At 39.5% G+C, this 21,722-nt stretch overlaps 4 non-coding genes across 4 annotated transcripts; all 4 read right to left on the bottom strand.

The window, feature by feature from the left end:
- Positions 1–9,688: 9,688 nt before the first annotated feature.
- MIR1544F (microRNA mir-1544f) lies at positions 9,689–9,748 on the bottom strand. The gene has a single exon (NR_162983.1). It is a non-coding gene; the product is annotated as a microRNA mir-1544f (primary transcript).
- Positions 9,749–12,161: 2,413 nt separating this feature from the next.
- On the bottom strand, positions 12,162–12,220 carry MIR1544B (microRNA mir-1544b). Its single transcript, NR_127602.1, has one exon. It is a non-coding gene; the product is annotated as a microRNA mir-1544b (primary transcript).
- A 2,751-nt stretch (positions 12,221–14,971) lies between these two features.
- Positions 14,972–15,030, bottom strand: MIR1545D-1 (microRNA mir-1545d-1). Its single transcript, NR_162984.1, has one exon. It is a non-coding gene; the product is annotated as a microRNA mir-1545d-1 (primary transcript).
- Positions 15,031–21,301: 6,271 nt separating this feature from the next.
- MIR1545G-1 (microRNA mir-1545g-1) lies at positions 21,302–21,361 on the bottom strand. Its single transcript, NR_162985.1, has one exon. It is a non-coding gene; the product is annotated as a microRNA mir-1545g-1 (primary transcript).
- Positions 21,362–21,722: the final 361 nt, after the last annotated feature.

The raw sequence follows: 21,722 nt of genomic DNA, 5'->3' as shown, positions 1-21,722 counted from the left end.
TACTTTTGTCTTAATTTAATTTTGTTTAATTTTTTTTACATTTAATTTAATTTAAATTTAATTTAACCCTCCTCCAGTCCTTCACTGGGACAGTAAGCACTCTGATATAGATTTTACATGTGCAATCACAGTATGGTTATTTGATGTTCAAAAGCTTTTTGTCTACTAATATTCTTGGGGTTTGTTCCTTTTGACTTCTTTCATCAATCTCAGTATATTTGACATCACCTGTTCCTTTGAAACACAAGGATTCAAAATCAGAATGGCTTCTCTTCTGAAACTTGTGCACTTACATGATTTTTTTTTCTATACAATTAGCCCATTCTTTCACCATAACAATCATAAGTATAACCTTTCCAGTGAAAACTGTGCTTTTGATTGCATTTCTGACAATTATTTTTGTTCTTTTCATGTTTTTCCTTTGACATTCAGATTAGGCATGGTATATTCAGTATTACATATTGGGGGCAGAATGAATTTCGCCGGGCAAGTGGTCACAACAGTCAAACCTTCCCAAAACTTCCCTTACAAATGCATCCCAGAAAATACCAAATCAATTTGTGACCAGAAAAGGCAGGAAAATGTCCCAGGGACTATTATTTCAAGCAGGAGGCATTTTAGGAAGATTCAGGAGATGTCTGCAGATGCCTTAGTGAAGCTGGCTCTTGGCTGTTGCCAGAAGACACTGGAAGCAGCAGTGAGGGACAGTGGTGGTTTGGGAGGCATCAGCAGCACCAATGCTATGGATGGAAAAGAGGATTTCAGGGAAATGCTGGGAATATCTATCCCAGAACACAGGGTCAAGTGCCACTCACATTCAGAGGTGCAGTTCCAAGATGAAGAGGAGTGGTGGTAGTCAGGAGGAAGCACATGCCCCAACTGAGGAAGGACCAAGAGCGAAGGTCTGCAGGCTGGTCACCAGACCTTTTTCAGGAGGAAACTGCTTTGGAGGGACTAGAAACCTAGAGGAACCTTAGATTGATGTGTAAAAGCAAAAGGATGTAATAGACAGAAGCTCAGGGCAGTCATCCCCTCCACTAGAGAGCACAGCCCAAATGTAACATAAAGTTCAAAGTGAGGAAATATGTAGAAAAATGAACAAATTGAAAAAAGAAACTGGTGATTGAAAGGTACTATGGTGACAGGGAAGTTTAGGATATCAACTCAGAAATTGACAATTTAGTAAAAACTAAAGCAATAGGAAAAGAATTGAAATATGGGCATAAAATTGATGACCTGAGAACAACTTAGTAAAAAACAGAGGGTCCTCAAATCCTAATGAAAATAACCCTTTAGATATCAGAACTATATAAATAGTTAAAGGTACAGAAGCTCAGTGAACAAATTAAATCCTGAAAAATTAACACTGGACAAATAGGAACTAATAAATCCATGACACATGAAGAAAAATGGGGGAACAAAGGGGAAAGGGTAGGGAAAATAGAAGAAAAATAGAAATATCTCATAGGAATAGCAACTGACCAGCTAAATTGATGGAAGAGAGATAATGCCAGAATCTTTGGACTGCCTGACAGCCATGATTAACCAAACAGCCTTGATATCCAATTTCAACAAACTATAAAGAAAACATATCCAAATAGCTTGGAACCAAAGATCCCAGTCACAAACAACAGAATACCCTGGTCACCTTGGAAAACAAATCTCCAACATAGAACTCCCAGGAATATTGTATCCACAACCCTGAGATCCTAGGTCAAAGAGAAAAGACTCCAAGAAAGCTACAAACAATAATTCCAATATTGTGGAGCCACAGTGAGGATCACACCAGACTTCTCCTCTACCATTCTATAGGATTGCCAGCTCTGAAATTCCCTTTTCTCTGGTTTCTCCTGAGCCTGACATTCTATGTGCTCATATCCCATGGAATTAGACACTTTCATTTCTCGGGCTGTCATCATCTCAGACATATGTGATCTAAATCCCTTCACAAGTTGAATAATTAAGGTGAGAGGGCTCCATCATGAATAGGGCCCCTCTCTTCTAAATTGTCCTCAAGCTTAGGAATTGTCTGTTGACCATACCTTCTTAAGTTTCAGTCTGGATGCTATGTCAGCTCCCTATTGTGATAGAGGCTGGACTGACATGCCCACATGTAAATTTTTCATGCTAAGCTGTTTCCATGCTCTTTCATGTTCTTTTGAAAGGCACCTCCAAGTTAGACATTTGATTTTCTCATGACCCTCCCAACATAGTTTTTTGTTAGAGTTTTTTGCTGGTTTGCATTTCCTGATGAGTTGATGTTCTAAAGGCAGATTTTTGGAGCAAATATTTTCATATCCTACTATATTTCATTAAGATCTTTTTTTCTGACAGTAGTGGTTCTATTTTAGTACATTGCATTGTTTGATCTCTGCTAATATAATGATTGTCTATTCAATAGAAACACTTCTAGTCATGCTACCATGTTCTCTTCATAACAATAGAAGTATTTGTATATCCAGATTTCTAGATATTCTTTGTCCTCCATTATCTTTTTTTAAATTTTATAATATTTTATTTGAACATTTCCAAGCATTATTCATTAAAGACAAAGATAATTTTCTTTTCCTCCCTCCCACCCCCCGTAGCTGACACGTGATTCCACTGGGTATCACATGTGTTCTTGATTCGAACCCATTGCCATGTTGTTAGTATTTGCATTAGAGTGTTCCTTTAGAGTCTCTCCTCTGTCATGACCCCTCAACTTCTGTGATCAGGCAGTTGCTTTTCCTCGGTGTTTCTTCTCCCACAATTTGTCCTCTGCTTATGGATAGTGTTTTTTCTCCTCGATCCCTGCAGATTGTGCAGGGACATTACACTGCCACTAATGGAGAAGTCCATTACCTTCAATTATATCACAGTGTATTAGTCTCTGTGTACAATGTTCTCCTGGTTCTGCTCCTTTCGCTCTGCATCACTTCCTGGAGATTGTTCCAGTCTCCATGGAATTCCTCCAGTTTATTATTCCTTTTTGCACAATAGAATTCCATCACCAACATATAACATAGTTTCTTCAGCCATTACCCAATTGATGGGCATCCCCTCATTTTCCAATTTTTGGCTACCACAAAGAGCGCAGCTATGAATATTCTTGTACAAGTCTTTTTCTCCATTATCTCTTTGGGGAACAGACCCAGCGGTGCTATGGCTGGATCAAAGGGTAGACATTCTTTTATTGCCCTTTGGGCATAGTTCCAAATTGCCCTCCAGAATGGTTGGACCAATTCAGAACTCCACCAGCAATGAATTAATGTCCCTACTTTGCCACATCCCCTCCAGCATTCATTACTTTCCATAGCTATCATATTAGCCAATCTGCTAGGTGTGAGGTGATACCTCAGAGTTGTTTTGATTTGAATCTCTCTGATTATAAGAGATTTAGAATACTTCTTCATGTGCTTATTAATAGTTTTGATTTCTTTATCTGAAAACTGCCTATCTATGTCCCTTGCCCATTTATCAATTGGGGAATGGCTTGGTTTTTTGTACAATTGATTTAGCTCTTTATAAATTTGAGTAATTAAACCTTTGTCAGAGGTTTCTATGAAGATTTTTTCCCAATTTGTTGTTTCCCTTCTGATTTTAGTTACATTGGTTTTGTTTGTACAAAAGCTTTTTAATTTGATGTAGTCGAAATTATTTATTTTATATTTTGTGATTCTTTCTATGTCTTGCTTGGCTTTAAAGTCTTTCCCCTCCCAAAGGTCTGACATGTATACTATTCTGTGTTTACCCAATTTACTTATGGTTTCCTTCTTTATGTTTAAGTCATTCACCCATTTTGAATTTATCTTGGTGTAGGGTATGAGGTGTTGATCAATTCCTAATCTCTCCCACACTGTCTTCCAATTTTCCCAGCAGTTTTTATCAAATAGTGGATTTTTGTCCCAAAAGTTGGGATCTTTGGGTTTATCGTATACTGTCTTGCTGAGGTCGCTTGCCCCCAGTCTATTCCACTGATCCTCCTTTCTGTCTCTTAGTCAGTACCAAATTGTTTTGATGACTTCTGCTTTGTAATATAGTTTAATGTCTGGGACTGCAAGGCCCCCCATCATTTATGTTTTTTTTTCATTATTTCCCTGGATATCCTTGATCTTTTGTTATTCCAAATGAACTTTGTTATGGTTTTTTCTAAATCAGTAAAGTAATTTTTTGGGAGGTCTATGGGTATGGCACTAAATAGATAAATAAGTTTGGGTAGGATGGTCATTTTTATTATATTGGCTCGTCCTATCCATGAGCAGTTAATGTTTTTCCAATTGCTCAAGTCTAGTTTTAGATGTGTGGAGAGTGTTTTGTAGTTATGTTCATATAGTTCCTGTGTTTGTCTCGGGAGATAGATTCCTAGGTATTTTATTTTGTCTATGGTGATTTTGAATGGGATTTCTCTTTCTAGTTTTTGCTGCTGAGCTGTGTTGGAGATATATAGAAATGCTGATGACTTATGCGGGTTTATTTTGTATCCTGCAACTTTGCTAAAGTTGTTGATTATTTCAATTAGCTTTTTGGTTGAATCTCTAGGATTCTTTAAGTAGACCATCATGTCATCTGCAAAGAGTGATAACTGGGTCTCCTCCTTGCCTATTTTGATGCCTTCAATTTCTTTTTCTTCTCTAATTACTACTGCTAGTGTTTCTAGTACAATGTCAAATAATAGAGGTGATAATGGGCATCCTTGTTTCACTCCTGATCTTAATGGGAATGGATTTAGTTTATCCCCATTGCAGATGATATTAGTTGATGGTTTTAGATATATACTGTTTATTATTTTTAGGAACGACCCTTCTATTCCTATGCTTTCTAGTGTTTTTAATAGGAATGGGTGTTGTATTTTATCAAAGGCTTTTTCTGCATCTATTGAGATAATCATGTGGTTCTTGTTGGTTTGCTTGTTGATGTGGTCAATTATGTGTATGGTTTTCCTAATATTGAACCGGCCCTGCATCCCTGGAATAAATCCTACTTGATCATGGTGGATGACCCTTCTGATCACTTGCTGGAGTCTTTTTGCTAGTATCCTATTTAAGATTTTTGCATCTATATTCATTAGGGAGATTGGTCTATAGTTTTCTTTCTCTGTTTTTGACCTGCCTGGTTTTGGAATCAGTACCATGTTTGTGTCATAAAAGGAGTTTGGTAGAATTCCCTCTTTGCTTATTATGTCAAATAGTTTGTATAATATTGGGATTAACTGTTCTCTGAATGTTTGATAGAAATCACTGGTGAATCCATCGGGCCCTGGGGATTTTTTCTTAGGAAGTTCTTTGATGGCATGTTGGATTTCATTTTCTGATATGGCATTATTTAGAATTCTATTTCTTCTTCTGTTAGTCTAGGCAGTTTGTATTTTTGTATATATTCATCCATATCACCTAAATTGGTGTATTTATTGCCACATAATTGGGAAAAGTAATTTTTAATGATTGCCTTAATTTCCTCTTCATCAGAGGTGATGTCCCCCTTTTCATCTTTGATGCTGTTAATTTGCTTTTCTTCTTTCCTTTTTTAATTAGATTGACCAGTACTTTGTCTATTTTGTTTGTTTTTTCAAAGTACCAGCTTCTTGTCTTATTTATTAAATCAATAGTTCTATCACTTTCAATTTTATTAATTTCTCCCTTAATTTTTAGGATTTCTAGTTTGGTTTTCTGCTGGGGGTTTTTAATTTGAGCACTTTCGAGTTTTTTTTTTTATTTGCATTTCCAATTGATTGATCTCTGCTCTCTCTAGTTTGTTAATATATGCACTCAGGGATATGAATTTACCTCTGATTACCGCTTTGGCTGCATCCCAAAAGATTTGAAACGATGTCTCGCCATTGTCATTTTCCTTGATGAAATTATTAATTGTTTCTATGATTTCTTCTCTAACTAAACGATTTTGGAGTATCATATTATTTAATTTCCAATTAGTTTTTGATTTGGTTTTCCACGTACCATTACAGATCATTATTTTTATTGCCTTGTGATCTGAAAAGCCTGCATTTATTATTTCTGCTTTTCTGCATTTGTGTGCCATGTTTCTGTGACCTAATGTATGGTCAATCTTTGTGAATGTGCCATGTGGTGCTGAGAAGAAGGTATATTCCTTTTTATCCCTATTTATTTTTCTCCATATGTCTATTAATTCTAATTTTTCTAAGACTTCATTCACTTCTTTTACCTCTTTTCTTTACCTCTTTTTTTGATTTGATTTATCTAAATTTGATAATGGTTGGTTCAAGTCTCCCACTAATGTGGTTTTACTGTCTATTTCTTCCTTCAATTCTCCTAGTTTCTCCATTAGAAATTTGGGTGCTATATTATTTGGTGCATACGTGTTGATTAGTGATATTTCCTCATTATCTAAAGTCCCTTTTAACAAAATATAATTACCTTCCCTATCTGTTTTGATCAGGTCTATTTTTGCTTTGGCTTTATCAGATATCATGATTGCCACTCCTGCCTTCTTTCTGTCACTTGAGGCCCAGAAGGTCTTACTCCATCCTTTAATTCTGACCTTGTGGGTGTCTACCTGCCTTATGTGTGTTTCTTGAAGACAACATATGGTAGGGTTTTGGATTCTAATCCATTCTTCTATTCATCTACGTTTTATGGGGGAGTTCATCCCATTCATGTTCAAAGTTATGACTGACACTTGTGGACTCCCTGGCATTTTGATATCCTTCCCTAATTCTAACCTTTCTTCTTCAGCTCTACCTTTTAGTCCAGGGATTTACTTTAAATCAGTCCCCTTTGTCCCCTCCCTTGATATATTTCCCTTTCTAGTCCCTCCCTTTTTGTTCCCTCTCCCTCCCCCCTCTTCTTCCCTCCCTTTTTTGTGTTCCCTCCCCCCTACCCCCCTTGGTTTTCCCTTCTCCCTTCACTTGTTGGGTAAGATAGAATTTAAGATCCCAATGGATCTGGATGTTCTTCCCTCTCAGTGTTGATTTCCCTGAGAGTAAGGTTTAAGTAAAAACTCTCTTCCTCTCCTTCTTATAGGAGTTTTCTTCCCCTCCCCTTCCCGTGTGAATCTTTGTGTGAGAATAATCTATTTGGTCTTTCTTTTCCCCCTATTTACACATTACATTTTCCCCACATGTTAATATACATAGATTGATATAAATGTAGTCCTTATAGAAGAGAGTTTGAGTGAAAGAAAAAGATAACATTTTTCTCCTTTCCCCTTTCCTTCATATTTACTTTTTCAGGTATTCCATGCTCTTTGTTTTTCAATATCGAACTTTCCACAGAGCTCTGGTCTTTTCTTTGCAAAAACTTGGAAATCTTCTATTTTGTTGAATGCCCATACTTTCACTTGGAAGTATATAGTCAGTTTTGATGGGTAGCTGATTCTTGGTTGAAGGCCCAGCTCTCTTGCCTTTCTGAAAATCATTTTCCATGACTTACGATCATTCAGAGTGGAACTTGCAAGGTTTTGTGTGACCCTGATTGGCATTCCTTTATATCTAAATTGTTTTTTTCTGGCTTCTTGTAAGATTTTTTCTTTTGCTTGAAAGCTTTGGAATTTGGCAATTACATTCCTGGGAGTTGTCTTTTGGGGATTTAGTGTAGAGGGTGTTCTGTGAACTCTTTCAGTGCCTGTATTGCCCTCTTGTTCTAGGATCTCTGGGCAATTTTCTTGGATTATATCTTGTATTACGATGTCGAGTTTGCTGTTTATTTCTGGATTTTCTGGTAGTCCAATTATTCTTAAATTGTCTCTTCTCCCTCTGTTTTCCAAGTCTATGACCTTGTCAGTGAGATATTTTATCTTCTCTTCTAATTTCTTGGTCTTTTGGCTTTGCTTTATTAATTCTTGCTCGTTGTCTTTGAGTTGCCTAATTCTGACCTTTAAAGCCTGGTTTTCCTTTTCACTTTGGTCAAACTGGTTTTGTAGATGCGTGAATTTCTTTTGCATTATTTCCCACTTTTCCTCCCAGAAGGCTTCCATCTTTTTGATCCTTTCCGATTCCAATTCTTCATGGGTTTGTGGAGAGTTTCCTTTTCCTTTGGAAGGTTTCGGAGCATTTGCTTTTGTTTCCTCTTCTATCTCCTCTGTATTTTGTATTTTTGCTCCATAAAATGTGTCCAAAGTCGCCCCCTTCTTCTTGTTTTTCTTGGAATTTTGAGGCTTTTGTGCTTCTGTGGAGTTTGCCATCTCTGAGTGGGGAGGACTAGCTTTTCTTATCTCTGTCTGGTGTTCAGAGGTTTTAGACCTAGGCAAATTGTCCGGTTCTTCTCAGCTGTTCTGTCTTCCAGGGGAAGCCAGGAATTGCTGGTTTTTCCGTGTTACTGCCCTCCTCAGTTCCCTCCCGAAGCTTCTCCATTGCCTTACTTCCACGCTCTGAGCCTGGCTTGGCATTCTCCGTGAGGTTTTTCAGTGCCTTAGCTGGCCAGAAGAGCCTACACTCTGAGGGGGGGGAGGGGCTGCGGCTTCCCAGAGCTCCAAGGGCTCCTGATAAGATTAGCTTTCCCTGGGTTTAACTGAGTATTCCCTGAGGCAGGGACCTTCCGTGAGACTCGGATGGAAGGATCCAGCCAGGGAGTTACAAGCTCCCCCCGTCTCTCTTTGTTTCCCTGCTGTCTGGGTGCCCCCACGACTGAGTCAGGTTGTTTTCAGGAAGTGGCCTTCAGAATAGCTGGCCCTGAGGCTCTGAGGTTCCCTCTGCTGCCTCGGACTCAGCGCTCTGGGTTGGGGGGGATGGGTCCTGGGACCTTCCTTCTGCCTACCCCTTAGGTCCAAGTGATCTTGGGTTCTGGCTTTTGGGGGGCCATACCTTTTGGTTCAGGTCCAGGAGGAGGATTCCCGGGGTCTATGCTGTTGTTTGTTTTGAATTTCGCTGCCCTAGGAGCATATAGTTTGAGTTCAGTAGGGAAGGGTTTCCGGAGATCTGAACTTTCCCTCCATTCTCTTACCTGACAGTTATGCAGAGGATCACTTTTTTGTCATTCTTAATTTTTTCCCTCTTTATTATATGTAAAGCCCATATTTAACATTAGTTGCTTCATTTTCAATCTTGAATTCTCAGTTGTCCCTGTCATCCCCTCTTTAGGACAGTAATCACTGTGATAAAGTGATAAATATTTTACATGTACCATCATATATAGTTATCTGATGTTCAAAATGTCCTCTGATGTCGTCTGATTTTCTTTTTCCTTTTCACTTGCTGTTATCAATCTTGGATTAAGACATAGGCATCTTAGAAGCCAAGTATTCAGAATAAGAAATGACTTCTGTTCTCTAACTTGGGTACTTACAGGATATTTTTCTATACTTACAACCTTATTCATTCACTGTGAAGATAAACAGAAAGGTAAAGCAGTCTTTCCTATGGAAAACTGCATTTTTATTATATTTTTGATAGTTATTTTTTTTATCTTTGACATTGATTAGGCGTAGTATATTCATCATTGCACATTAGGGGTCTGAGGGAAGCTGGGATAGTGAAAGCTCATAACAACAGCCAAACTTCCCCCATAACCTCTCTTCCAAAAGAATCACAGAAAATTACTAAATGGTTTGTGAGTGGGAAAGGCAGAAAAAACTCACAGTGATTCATTTTTCAAACATGAGGCAGCTTAGGAAGATGTAAAGAGAGGACCACAGATGCTGGAGTGAAGCTTGGTCTTGACCCAGTGTATGTGTCAGGCAAGATGGTAGTAGCAGGCAGAAGCAACAAATGCCAGTGATGGCAGCAGCAGTGGTACCAGTCCCAGGGATAGAAAAGGAGGCTGCCAAGTGGACCGCTATTCTATCCCTGAGTGCAGGGTCAAATGCTCATGGTTACCTCTGTCACCCATTACTTGGATTTGGAGATGGAGTTCCAAGATGAAGAGTGGTGGCAGTCTGGAGGGAACACATGCCCTACCTGAGCTCCCTGAGTAAGGACCAGACCTCTTCTAGGGGTATACCACTTTGGAGGCTCCAGAAACATAGAAGAATCCTAGTTTGTGCTGTGAAAGCAAAACAATGTAATTTAAAGAAGCTCAGAACTGTTCTTGTCTCCACTGAGTACTAGAGCCCAAATATAACATAAAGTTCAAAGTGAAGAAGTGGGTGAGAATATGAAGAAACTGAAAAAGAACCAAAACTATTATGGTGATAGGGAATCTTGAGACATAAACTCAGAAATAGAAAATGCCTTAACTAGAGCAGTAGCCCAAAATTTGGAAAAAGAATAGAAAGGTAGGCACAAAATTGATGACTAGAGAATATATAGCTTAGTAAAATAGATGGTCTCCAAGTCCTAAAGAAATAGTTCTATCAGTATTTTACAAATCAAAAAGGTACAGAAGCCAAGTGCAGAAATTAAATCCTGAAAAACTGGACAAGTAGGAGCTACAAAATCCATGACACATGAAGAAAAATAGGTAAATATGTAGAGAATGGCAAAAAAGTAGAAGAAAATGAGAAGTTCAGGAAAAGCAACTTATCTGCAAAATAAGTTGATATGGTTGAATTCTGAATCATTGGACTATTTCACAGCCATGATTAGCCAAAGAGCTTTGACATATGATTTCAAGAAATTATTAAGGCAACATACAGATAGTTTGGAACCAAAGGGCACAATTGAAAGAATCCTCTAGTCACCTCCAAAAAGAAATCCCAAAAGAGAACTCCAAGGAATATTGTAGCCACAACCTTTAGATCCCACCCAGGTCAAGGATAAAAGACTGCAAGTAAGAAGCAAATAATTCCAATATTGTAAAGCCACAATGAAGATCACACAAGATTTTTCTTCTACCATTTTATAAGATTGCCAGCTCTGAAATTCTCTTCTCTCTGGCTTTTTCTGGGCTTGACATTCTGTGTGCTCAACTCCCATGGAATTAGACACTTTTAGTTCTCTGGCTCTCACTATCTCTCCCTTTCTGTGAGCTAAATCCCCTCCGAAGTTGGATAATCAAGGTGAAAGGGACCTGCTTAGGGACCATCTATCCTTAATTGGCTCAAATGTCAGCCATTCTCTCTTGACCATACTTCCTCATATTGCATAGTCTGGATACTATTTCAATTCCCTATTCTGATATTCAGAGCCTGGACTCACAAGCCTACATGGAAATACTCTATTCGAAGCTTTTCCATGTTCTTTCAAATCTATTGAAAGGTACCTGGAAGTCATTCAATTTTCTCACAATCCTCCCAACATAGTTTTTTGTTTGGGTTTTGGTTGGCTTGATTTTAGGAGAAAATATTTTCATATTCTACCATATTTCAGGAGTATCATTTTTTCTGACAGTAATGGTTCTATTTTAGTACAGTGCATGGCTTGACCTCGGCTATATCACAATTCTCTTTTTTATGATTGTCTTTGTAGTAGAAACACTTCTAGTAATGCTACCAAATTATCATCTTCATAACAATAGAAGCTCATTTTGATGTCCATATTTCCAGAGTTGCTTTTCCGTACATCATCTTATTTGATTCACTGACAGCTGTGTAAAGGATGATATTTTTGTCATTCTCCACTCCCCACTTTTTAAAATGTAAAGTCAATATTTAACATTAGTTGCTTTGTTTTCAATTTTGGGTTCCCAGTTGTTTCCATCCTGCCCTAGCTAGGACGGTGAGCACTGTGATATAGATTTTACCTATGCAATCACTATATAGTCATTTGATGTTCAAAAGTCTTTTGTTCTCTGATATCTTTTCTTTTTCACTCATTTTGTCAATATATAAGAAATGACACAGGTTATAAGACTAATAAAATCAGAAGTGGATTCCTACCTGAGACTTTTGTACTTATAGAATATTTTCCTATATATATCCTATTCATTCACCATAACAATAAAAATTAAACAACACTTTCCTGTGGAAAACACTGAATTTGACTACATTTTATGGTTATCATTTTTCCATCATATTCTATGACATTCAAATTCTATATTCAGCATTGCATATTGGGGGTCTGAGGGAAGGCTGCATAGGGAAAGGTCATAACAGCCAAACCTTCCCTACAAAAGAATCACAGAACACCCTAAATCGATACATGAGCAGGATATCCAGGAAAAACTTACAGTGATTCCTTTTTGAAGCATGAAGCAGCTGAGGAAGATACCAGGAGAAGTCCACACATGCTGGGGTCAAGCTGGCCCTTGACAGGCAGGGTGGCAGGAACCTGAAGTTGCTGGCTGAAGGTAGCAGCAGTGAGGGCAGCAGTGATTGCAGTAGCAGTGGCACTGGTACCAGGGATAGAAAAGGGGACTTCAAAGTGAACTGCTGTTCTATCCCTGGGTGTAGTGTCAGGTGCTAATGGTCAGCTCTATTGCCCATTACCCAGATTTGGAGGTGCAGTTCCAAGATGGAGAGGAGTGGTTGTTGTCTGGAGGGAGTATGTGCCCTACCTGTGGAAGGACCAGAGCCAGTGTCAGTAGCCTAGTGACCATACCTCCTCCAGGAGGATACCACATACAAAAGACCAAGAATGAGTTGTAAAAGCAAAAGGGTACAATAGACATAACCTCAGGCTAGTCATTCCCTCCACTGGAGAGCAGAACCTAGCTGTAACATTGAGTCCTAAGTGAAGACGAGAGTGTAAAAAATGAGCAAACTGAAAAAGAATCTGATGATACAAATTCAGTAGGGTAACAAGGAAGCTCTGGACATCAACTCAGAAACAGACAATATCTAAAAGCTAGAGTAATAGCAGGAAAGTTAGGGGAAGAATCGAAAGGTATGCACAAAATTGGTGACTAAAGAACAAACAATTTAGTCAAATGGAGAAGCCCCAAATCCTAAAGAAAATATCCCCCAAATGATTAGAATTCAAGCTCAGTCAGTAAATTAAATCCTAAAAAATTAGAATTGGACAAGTGGGAAATAATGAATCCATGACACATCTAGACAAACAGGTAAACAATGTGCAAAGAGTTTTAAAAAGTAGAAGAAAAAGTATAAGAAAAGCAACAGATCTGAAAAATAGGCAGAGGAGGGAGAATTCCAGAATGATTGGACGGTAGTCCTGACAGCCACAATTAAACAAAGAGCCTTTACATACTATTTCGAGAAGTTATAGAGAACCATGTCCTGATTGCTCATAGACAAAGGGCAAAGTCACAGATGAAAAAATTTCCTAGTCCCCTCCAAAAAAATGCCCAAAGGAGAACTCGCAGGAATATTATAACCACAACCATGAGCTCCAGGGTCAAGAAGAAAAGACTGCAAGGAAGCAACTAACAATAATTCTTATGTTGGGAAGCCACAGTCAGGATCACATAAGATTTCTTCTCTACCATTGCCAGCTTTGAAATTCCCTTCTCTGGCTTCTCCTGGACCTGATATCTTTCCCTTTCTGTGATCTACATCCTCTCCCAAGTTTTGTATAATTGAGGGAGAGGGTTCTATACTGCTCAGCGCCCATCTCTTCTAAATGTGTTCCAAGCTCAGCCATTCACAGATTCTCAAGCCTCATAGTCTGGAATACTATGTCAACTCCCTGTTCTGATAGAGCCTGGACTGGTATACCCACATGGAATTTCTCCTTGCTCAGTTGTTTCCAAGCTATTTCATGTTCTCTTGAAAGCCACCTCCAAGTAAGGCATTCAATTTTCTCATGACCTTCCCGCCATAGTTTTTTGTTTTGGGTGGTTTCTGTTTCTAGCTGAGCTCATGTTTAGGAACAAATATTTTCATATCCTACTATGTTTGATCAGGACCTTTTTTCTTACAGGTAATAATTCAATTTTAGTACTGTGATTAGTTTGACCTCTGCTAATATCATGGTTGTCTTTTCAGTGGAAGTATTTTCAGTCATGCTGCCAAGTTATAATTATCTTCATAAGAAGCTCATTTCAATATCCAGATTTCAAGAAGTGCTTTGCCATGCGACATCTTAATTAATTCTCTGACAGGTGTGCATAGGATCACTTTTTTCATTTGTCATTCTGCCTCCATTATTACATATAAATCCAATATTTAACATGAGTTGCTTTGTTTTGAATTTTGAGTTGCCAATTGAGTTCCCAATTGTCCCATTGCCCGTCACTAGGATGTAAAGCACTTTGATATAGATTTTACGACACTACAGTTATTTGATGTTTAAAAGTTTTCTCCTTTTTCACTTATTTTGTCAATTTGAGTATAAGACAAGACACAAGTTACTTAGAAATTTAAATATTTAAAATAAGGTATGGCTTCCCTACAAAGACTTTCATACTTACATGATTTTCTCAAAAAATACAACGTATTGATTAACCAAAATGATCACAGGCAAAACAACCTTTCCTGTGGAAAGCACTGCATTTGATTACATTTTTGATGGTTATTATTATTTTTCCATCTTATTCTCTGACATTCAGATTAGGCATGGTTTATTGAGCATTGCACAATGGAGGTCTGAGGGAAGGTGGCAGAGTGAAAAGTCATATCAACAGCCAAACATCCCCCACAACCTCCCCTATAAAGGAAGCACAGAACAACCCAAATCAATTTGTGAGTAGAATAGCCAGGTATTCCTTTGAGCAGCACAAGGCAGCTGTGGAAGACACAAGGAGAGGTCTGCAGATACTGGAGTAGAGTTGATCCTTGGCATGGCAGCCACCTGAACATGCTGGCAAAAAGCAACAGCAGTGGGGGAATCAGTGGTATCAGTGCCAGGGATAGAAAAGGGGACTTTGAAGTGAACTGCTATTCTATCCCTGGATGCAGGGTCTGGTGCTAATGGTTAACTCTTTAGCCCATTACTCAGATTTGGAGGTGTAGTTCCATAATGATGAGGAGTGGTTATAGTCTAGAGGGAATACGTGCTGTACCTGAGGAGGGACCACAGCCAAGGTCAGCAGTCTAATGACTAAACCTCTACCAGGAGGCTATCATGTTGTAGGCACTAGAAACCTACAGGAAACCAAGACTGAGCTGTGAAAGCAGTAGAGGTCTACAAACCATAGAATGGAGTTGGCTCTTATCACAGTGGATGTGGCAGGCCCCCAAATACTCTGGCAGCAGGAAGGTAGCAGCAGTGAGGCACAATGATGGTGAAGGTAGCAGCGGCACCAGTGCCATGGATAGAAAAGGGAAAGGAAAGAGATCACTTATCTATCCCAGGGCACAGGGTCAGGTGCTAAGAGGTAGTTCTGATGTCTTTACTCAGTTTGCAGTTGTAGTTCCAACATTAAGAGCAGTGGTGGTAGTCAGGAGGGAGCATGTGCCCTACCTGAGGAAAGACCAGAGCTAAGGTCAGGAGGCTGGTGACCAGACCATTACCCAGTAGTCACCACTTTGTAGGCACCTGAAATGTAGAGGAACAGTAGACTGAACTGTGAAAGCAAGAAGGTATAATAAACAAAACCACTGAATAGTCATCCCCTCCACTTGAGAACAAAGCCAATCTGTAATATAAAGTCCAAAGGGGAGAAGTCGGTGAGAAAATGAATGAACCACAAAAGAACCTGATGATACTACTCTGATGCGACTATGATGACAGGGAGGGTAGGAAGTAAACACAGGTATAGACAATGCCTTAAAAACTAGAGCAGTACCAGAAAAATTAGAGGGGGGGGAGTGGAAAGGTTGGGCCAAAATTGATAACGAGATAATAAATAGTGTTATCCTAAAATATATCATTATTTTATGACAGTAATGGTTCTATTTTAGAAGAGTGCATGGTTTGACCTCTCCTAATATCACCATTGCCTTTGCAAAAGAAACACTTCAAGTTATGCAATCATATTATCATCATTTTCATAACAATAGAAACTCATTTCCATATCCAGTTTGCAGAGTTGTTCTGCTATCCAACATCTTATTTGATTCTCCAACAGTTGTACAGAGGATCACTTTGTTGGTAATTCTTCATTTAACCCACATTATCACATATAAAGCCAATATTGAATATTAGTTGGGTTTTTTGAGTTCCCAATTGATCCCATCACCAGGACAGTCAGCAATCTTTTACAGATTTTACATATATGTTCCTTAAAAATGGAAGTACATGAAATCAGAAATGGCTTTACTTCTGAAACTTGAGTGTTTACAGGATTTTTTTCTAAACAAACACCGTGATCATTCACTATAACAGTAAAAGGTACAACAGCATTTCTTGTGCAAACCAGTGCATTTGATTACATTTCTGACAATTATTCTTTTCATGTTTTCCCTTTGACATTCAGATTAGGCAGAGTATATAATCAGCATTGCATATTGGGAGGCAGAGTGAAGCCTGCAGGGTGGAAGGTCACCACAACAGGCAAACTTCCCTCAAGACCTCCCTTACAAGAGCATCACAGAAAGTACCAAATTGATTTGTGAGCAGAAAAGACAGGAAAATGAATGTATTTTAGAAAAATGCAAGAGATCAGCAGATACCTGGCTGGATATTGGTCTCAGTATGGCATTTGTGGCAGTCAATTGAAGATGCTGGGAGCAGGCAGACAGCATTGAGGGGAGTCGGTGGTGAGGGTAGCAGCGGCACCAATGCCAGGGATAGAAAGGGATATTGCAAGGAGATCGCCTATCTATCCCAGGACACTGGGTCAGGTGCTAAGTGGTAGCTTTGTCATCCATTATTCACTTCAGATGCAGGTTGAAGATGGAGACTAGTGGCAGTAGTCAGGAGGGTGCACGTGGCCTACATGAGTAGGCACCAGAGCCAAGGTCAGCAGGCTGGTGAGCAGGCCTCTACCAGGAGGATGCCGTGATGGAGGCACCACAAATATACAGGATACCAAGATTGAGCTGTGAAAGCAAAAGGATGTAATAGACAGAAGCATGTCTGCTTTCCACTGGAGAGCACAGACCAACTGTATCCTCCTAAAGACCAGAGTGAGCGAGTGGGAGGGAAAATGAGCACATCAGAAAAGAACATGATGATTGAAAGTGACTCTAGTGACAGGCAAGCTTAGGACATCTACTCAGGAATAGACAATATCTTAACACCCAGAGCAGTAACAGAAAAATTGGTAAAAGACTTGAAAAGTAGACACCAAAATGATGATTACAAAATGAGCAACCTGATAAAATACAGGGGCCCAAATCCAACAAAACTATCTGGTTAGCTATCAGACTTCAACAAATGGTGAAATGTTAAAACTCTCAGTGAAGAAATTAAATCTTGAAAAATTGGAATTGGACAATGAGCCAATCAATCCATGACAGATCAAGAAAAACAGGTAATCAAAGGGGAGAAGCATGGAGAAATAACAGGAGAAAATGTGAACTGCCTCAGGAACAGCAACTGAATTGCCAAATAAATGGAAGACAATTGCAGAATCAGTGGACTAACTGACATATGAGTAACCAACGAGTCTTGACATCCAATTTTAAGAAGCATGTCCAGATAAATTGTAGGCAGAAGGCAAAGTCACAATTGAAGGAATGCACTAGTGAACTCCAAAAAGAAATCCCCCAAGTGAGAACTGCCAGGAATGTTCTAGTTACTACCCCGAGCTTCAGGGTCAACAATAAAAGACTGCAATTAAACAGCAAATAATATTTCTAATATGTTGGAACAACTGCGAGGATGACACAAGATTTCTCCTCTACTATTCTATAGAATTGCCAGCTCTGAAGTCTCTTCTCTCTGTTTTCTCCTGGACCTGAAATTCTGTGTGCTCAGATGCCACAGACTTAAACATTTTCCCTTCTCTGTCCCTTATCATCTCTGCCCTTTCTGTGATCTAAGTCTCTCCCTATGTTGGATCATCGAGGTGAAAGGAGCCACCCTGGTCTGGGGCCATCTCTCCTCAATTGCCTCAAAGCTCAGACATTCTCTGTTGACCACAGTAGGTTTACTCAGGATACTATGCCAACTGCTCATTCTGATAGAGCCCGGCTGACATGCCCACATGGATTTTCTCTGTTTGGCTGTTTCCATGCTTTTTCAAGTTCTCTTGAAAGGCATCTCCAAGTTAGACATTCACTTTTTCATGATCATCTCACAGTGTTTTTGTTTGGTTTGGTTTCTGTTTCCAGACCTGTTGAGGTTCTAAACACAGATTTATGGGGAAAATATTTTAATTTACCACCACATTTCATCAGTCCTGTTTTAATACAGTCCCTGGATTGACCTCTGCTAATGTTATTATGGTCTTTCCAATAGAAACATTTCTTGCCAAGCTACCAAGTTAACACTATCTTCATAACAGTAGAAGCTCATTTCCATATCCAGTTTCCAAGAGTTGCTATACTATCCATTGCCTCATTTGGTTCTCTGACAGTTGTTCAGAGGATCTCCTTTTCCAGTCTTCATTTTGTCTTGTGATTTGTCAACCACAGTTTTGTTGCTTGATGTTGAAAAGGGTCTTGTGCTCTAATATTCTTTTTCCTTATCAGTTGTTTTGTTGCTCCCAGTATAAGACATGACAAAGCTTTCTTAGAAATACAAGTATTCAAAATTAGAAATGGCTTCCCACCTGAGACTTGTTTACTTACAGGATATTTTTTATAGGTACAGCCTATTGATTCACCATAAGCATAACAGAAGAACTTTTCCTACATTTGATTACATTTTGATGATGATGATAATTTTTCCATCTAATTCTTTGACATTCAGAAAAGGAATGTTACATTGAGCTCTGCACTTTGGGCTTCTCTGGAGAGGTTACATAGTGAGAGGTCACAACAGCAGCCAAACCTCCCCCATAATCTCCACTACAATTGAATGATAGAACATCCTTAATCAATTCATGAGCAGAATAGCCAGGAAAAACTCACAGTGATTACTTTGTGACACACGAGGCAGCTGAAGAAGACACAAAGAGAGGTTCACCGATGCAGAGGTGGAGTTGGCCCTTGGCAGGGCAGGTGTGGCAGGCACCTGAAGGTGCTGGCAGAAGGCAGCAACAGTGAGGCAGCAGTGGTGGTGGTAGCAGCGGCACCAGTACCAGGGATAGAAAAGTGGTCTTTGAAGTGAACCGCTATTATATCCCTGGGCGCAGGGGCAGCTGCTAATGGTTTGCTCTGTAGCTCTTTATTGAGATTCAGAGGTGTGGTTACAAGATGCAGAGGAGTGGTGGTATTCTGGAGGGAGCAAATGCCCTGCCCGAGGAAGGACCAGAGCTTAGGTCAGCAGCCTAATGACCACATCTCTATGAGGAGGATACAGCCATGAGAGGTATTAGAAACCAACAAGAGACCAAGGTTGATCTGTAAAACCCAAGAGGTGTAATAGACACAAGCTCAAGACAGTCATCCCTTCCACTGGAGAGTGAAGAAGGGTGTGTGAAAAATGAGCAACCAAAAAAGGACCTGGTGATGTACAGCTCTTATGGCGAAAGGGACGCTTAGGACATCAAATCAGAAATAGAGAATTTCTTCAAAACTCGATAAAAGCAGAACAATTGGAAAAGATTTGAAAGGTGGCTATAAAGATCATGAGTAGAGAATAAACTTCTTAGTCAAATAGAGGACCCTCAAATCATGATGAAAATATCCCCTAAGGTATCAAAATTCCAGAAATGGTGAACGGTATAGAAGCTAAATGAAGGAATTAGAATTTGACAATTAGGAGCTAATGAATCCATGACACATCAAGAAAACAAGGTAAACAATGTACAAATGGTAAAAAAAGTACAAAGTGTAGGAAAAGCAAGTGACCTGAAAAAATGGTGGAGGAGGGAGAATTCCAGTATCATTTAGCCACCTGGCAGTCACAATTAATCCACCGGCTTGTGATTTCAAAAAGTTTTAGAGAATCATGTCTGGGGAGCTTTTAAGCAAAGGACAAAGTCAGAATTGAAAGTATCACCTGGTTGCTTCTGAAAAGAAATCCCCAAAAGAGAACTCCCTGGAATATTCCAGCTGGAACTCGTATCTCCAGGATCATGGAGAAAAATCCTGCAAACAAAGAGCAAATAAAACTCCAACACTGTGGAGCTACAGTGAGGATGCCACAAGATTTCTCCTCTATCGTTGTATCAGATTGTAAGCTCCCAGATTCCCTTCTCTATGACTTTCTGTTGCCTAGACCTTTTCTCTGTTCAGATCCCATGCAATGAGATACTTTCAGTTCTCAGGCTCTCATCATCTCTCCCTGTCTGTGAGCTAAATTCCCTCCTATAAAGGATAATCTAAGTGAGAGGTGGACATCTTGCTCATGGCCAATCTCTTCCCAATTGCCTCAAAGCTTAGCTATTCTGTCAACCATTGAGTCTCAATTATCACAGTTTGAACACCCTGTTCACACCCTATAGACAGGGGCTGGACTGAGATCCCATCAAGAGAATTCTTCCTGCTAAACTGCTTCCATATTCTCTTAAAAGGCACATTCCAGCAAGGCTCTCAGTCTCCTAAAGACCTTCCCAGAATTGTTTTTAATCTGGGTTTTTGTTGGTTGGAATTTCCAGATCTGCTGATGGTCCAGGCAGATGTTAGGTAAAAAAGTTCATATCGTACCATATTTCATCAGGACTGTTTTGTTGACATTACTGGTTCTTTTATTGTACAACATCTAGTTTGACTTGTGATAATTTCATGATCGCTTTGGAAATGTAACCACTTGTAATCATGCTAACACATTATCATCCTCTTTGTAAGAAAAAAAGTTTATTTTGATGCCAAGTTTTACAGAGGTGTTTGGCACCCATCTGCTTATTTAAATGTCTGGCAATTGAGCAGAGGATTAATGGATTTAACACATTTTCTTCCCCCACCCCATGTTTATAAGTACATATAAATGCAATTTCGGATATTAGTTTTTGGTTTTATTTTTGGGTTCCACATTACTTCTCCCAAGGCCTCACCAGGATGACAAGCACTCGGATATGGATATTCCATGCATAATCCCTTTATTATTATTTGACCAGCAAAAGCATTTTATCCCCTAATATTTGCAGGATTTATTCCTTTTAACTCCTCTGGTCAATCTTTGATGCTGATAAGTGTATACATTCTGTAGAAATACAAGCATGCCACATCACAAATGATTTTACTTCTGAAATTTGAGTGTTTACAGGATCTTTTTTCTAAACAAACATCCTATTCATTCCTATAATAGTAATAGGTAAAACAATGTTACTTGTGCAAACCAGTGCATTTGATGACATTTCTGACAATTATTCTTTTCATGTTTTCCCTTTGACATTCAGATTAGGCAGAGTATATAATCAGCATTGCATATTGGGAGGCAGAGTGAAGCTGGCAGGGTGAAAGGTCACCACAACAGGCAAACTTCCCTCAAGACCTCCCTTACAAGAGCATCACAGAAAATACCAAATTGATTTGTGAGGAGAAAAGACAGGAAAATGAATGTATTTTTGGAAGATGCAAGAGATCTGTAGACTCCTGACTGGAGCTTGGACTCTGGTGGTATTTGTGGCAGTGTACTGAAGATGCTGGGAGCAGGCAGACAGCATTGAGGGGAGTCGGTGGTGAGGGTAGCAGCGGCACCAATGCCCGGGATGGAAAGGGGGATTGCAAGGTGATCGCCTATCTATCCCAGGACACTGGGTCAGGTGCTAAGTGGTAGCTTTGTCGTCCATTACTCAGTTCACACAGATGCAGGTTGAAGATGGAGACTAGTGGCGGTAGTCAGGAGGGTGCACGTGGCCTACATGAGTAGGCACCAGAGCCAAGGTCAGCAGGCTGGTGAGCAGGCCTCTACCAGGAGGACGCCGTGATGGAGGCACCACAAATATACAGGATACCAAGATTGAGCTGTGAAAGCAAAAGGATGTAATAGACAGAAGCATGTCTGCTTTCCACTGGAGAGCACATACCAACTGTATCCTCCTAAAGACCAAAGTGAGCGAGTGGGAGGGAAAAATGAGCACATCAGAAAAGAACATGATGACTGAAAGTGACTCTGG

The sequence above is a fragment of the Monodelphis domestica genome, chromosome X (genome assembly GCF_027887165.1).
Source record: "Monodelphis domestica isolate mMonDom1 chromosome X, mMonDom1.pri, whole genome shotgun sequence".
NCBI lineage: Eukaryota > Metazoa > Chordata > Mammalia > Didelphimorphia > Didelphidae > Monodelphis > Monodelphis domestica.
This window is presented reverse-complemented; position numbering and strand designations above follow the sequence as displayed.